The sequence below is a fragment of the Bactrocera dorsalis genome, chromosome 3, assembly GCF_023373825.1.
Source record: "Bactrocera dorsalis isolate Fly_Bdor chromosome 3, ASM2337382v1, whole genome shotgun sequence".
Taxonomy (NCBI): Eukaryota; Metazoa; Arthropoda; class Insecta; order Diptera; family Tephritidae; genus Bactrocera; species Bactrocera dorsalis.
Window position 1 is genome coordinate 33755844 of NC_064305.1, and position 3328 is coordinate 33759171.

Consider the following 3328-nt stretch of genomic DNA (forward strand, 5'->3'; position numbering starts at 1 on the left):
TTTTCCGTTTCCTTTTTCCTGCGAGCGGGGAGTGTTCACCGTTGGCAATTAAATATTCATTAAGCAACCCCATGCCGTAGCCTCCGCTCTTGCTTCACACCTAGACTGCTTTGGCTTGTCCCTACACCTTGTTCACTCCCATATCTCTTCGGCGCATATTTTGCTTGTCGTCCTTCATTGATTTTACTAGCACCTCACCGATATCGCCATGCACCATGCATAAGAATTTATGAATTCATGGGGCGCTTGTTGCATGCAGCATGCTGTGTGACTATATTCATTGCACATTCATTTATCGCTTTGATGAATTGCGTTTTTCGTAATGAATTAATTAGCACGTGATTTACTGCAGCTCTTGTATTGGCACCTCCGCTGGTGTTTTCAATTAATTCAAGTGCAATTTCGACAGTGATTTTTCAATTAAAGTTTAAGTTACTTTCAGGTGATCGTAGCTAATGGATCTAATGATCTAATGAGAGTGGGTTTCTATCAAAAAATATATAACTGCAGTGATTAATAACTTCTGAACTGAGAAAGGTATGATCTAAGTCAACGCGAATCGAACAAAAGTGGGATAGTTTTTCGAATAATCTGTTTTTGAGAGTGTCCCTCTGTAAAGTATCGAAATAACCAAACTGAAGAATTGAATGAATGAGAAGCCATTACCGTTGGCTCAATATAGCACATACTAAGTCTGAAACTTGTTAGTTAATAGTTTTCGAGGTAAGAACGGTTTTCCGTTATATAAATGGTTTATGGCTTGCACAAGTTGACGTTTTTTGAAGTTCCTGTCAACTACATATTCCGAGCCTCTCAAGTCGTTGTTGTGCAGTGGGAAGACGGTGGTTATTATTTTCTTATGTTTGAAGATATTACTTCGGACTGAGTTTACATTGTAAATATAAATAACTATTGGACATTGTGAACCCTTTTCATACCAACAGGGTATATTAAGTTTGTCACGAAGTTTGTAACACCCAGAAGGAAGCGTCGGAGACTCTATAAAGTATATATGCATATAAATGATCAGTATGTTGAGCTGAGTCGATTTAGCCATGTCCGTCTGTCTGTCCGTCTATTTGTATATATACGAACTAGTCCTTCAGTTTTTAAGATTTCGTTTTGAAATTTTTCCAATGTCATTTTCTCTTCAATAAGCTGCTCATTTGTCGGAACTGCCGATTTTGGACCACTATAACATATAGCTGCCATACAAACTGAAGGATCGGAAAAAAGTTCTTGTATGGAAAACTTTTGCATTTGACAATATATATTTACAAAATTTGGTATAAATTATTTTCTAAGGCAACAATGTAATCTCTGAAAAAAATGTTCAGATCGGATTACTATAGCATACAGCTTCCATAAAAACTGAACACATAGTTACTAAAAGAAATGCACCTGTGAAGGGTATATTAGCTTCGGTGCAGTCGAAGGTAATGTTTTTTCTTGTTTTAATTAAAAACCTTTGCTGTCTCTGGAAGAGTTTAATAAGCATACTACCATTAATTTTATCAAAACTGCCGAATCTGTTTGGTTATTTCATGTGTGTTTGCCTTCTGTCGGTTCTTCAATTTCCTACGTTCTGTATGTTTTTGCCTGGCTAAGTTTCCCAATCGTAAGCAGAAGAATATTGAGTTTTCAAGAGACCACTTGCAAGCCAGCACCAAAGATGAATTTGATTCTGTAGCAGTGGTTAAAAGTAGCAACGTTGTTATATACGATTTCATTTCTCAAGTTTATTTCGGTTATTATCCGAAAGCATTTAGTGAATTCCAATGAAACGGGATCAGAAAGTCTCTAGTTCTTTTAGGTGCTGCGGCTTTGTTTACGATTCCTCTTCCAGCGTCTTATATCGTGGAGTCTCACACCGAAGATCCCCCAAATTCTTGAAGTGTGCCTTGCTAAAGCGGCACAAGTGCAAAAGTATTCTTTGTTCTTGACATTTCCTGCAGACCTTTCGATATGTCGGCTCCATTCTGTTAGGAGGGTGCCAGCAGCATTCTGTAACCAGTGAGTATTCCAATCATGTTCCGATAATAGTTCTTTCTGTAGATTGTTCCAGCTAATCGTAAAGATAATTCATCGATTTTACCACGGTCGGTCACATTTTCAGATGACAGCCACTCTTGGCAATATTGTTCACCATCTCTTTACCGGTTTTGTGAATCTTTGCTGTCTCTGTCTCTGTCATTTAGTGGGGAGTGTTTATTATTACTTGAAAGATCATTCATTGCCATTTATTTTTTTGGGATTATATCTCCCAAATGTTGTCCACGGCCAATATTCGATGACTCGTTTGAGCATTTCGTCTGGTAACTGGAAAATTACACGGAATTGTCTGCATAGACATTAGACTTTACGCATCGCCAGAGAAAAGAGTTCTCTCAGTAAACTCATTGATAGATGCGATGATGTCTGTCCACAAACCATACTAAACTTTGGGGGTTTCCGGATGAAATGGCAGCTCTTAAAGCTCTTCAGGTTGCTCTTCGCCTCAAATGCGGAAATTTTTTGTTTACATATTTATTGATCCAGAAATGTGACTTATAGCTGAAAAAATTTGTTTCGATAACGACGGATCTTCTTGAAACTTTTGAAGAAGCCATAGAGTGAAGCAATGTCGCGAGGGAAGGTCGAACGGTTTAGGCTCTTATACAAGCTGTATTTTGTATACTTCAATTTAAAATCTCGACGTAAAATGCGCCAAGTCGTTACATACGTTAGCCCGTGTTGCATCGATCGGCACCAAATCGACTCTCCACGGTCTTTGTGTACACTCTTAGCTGCGGCTGCTTTATTTTCTTCGTTGTGTGCTGTCATTATAAACTGAACGATCGGAATGGTTGCATGAATAACTTTTTGATTTAACGAGTTATGTTAGCGAAATTTGGCATGCGATATTATCTAAGGCAATAATGCAATCTCCGAGGAAATTAGATTGAATCAGTACTGAACTATTGGAATAAAGAGCTAGTAACTAATTTTGTATATCTGTTAAGGGTCTTACAGCTTCGGTGGAGTCGAATTTAACGTATTTTCCTTCTTCGACGTTCTTGTTCCAAAACTCATAACAAAATTAAATAAATCGCTTTCGAATAAATTTCAACCGCGTGGTCGAAAATTTTAGTGCGCTCATTTTCTCAAGTGTTTTCTACTCTTTATAATTTTTAACCTTCTTTTTTATCCACATTTCGACTACAAATTTCCTCATTTCAACGAAAATTTTACCAAAATTTGATAATTTTTCAGCAACATTTTCCGCACGCCTGCGTTCAGCTAAAACGCGCTGTTGCTTGTAAAACAAATTCAGCTGACGTGTCTGCGG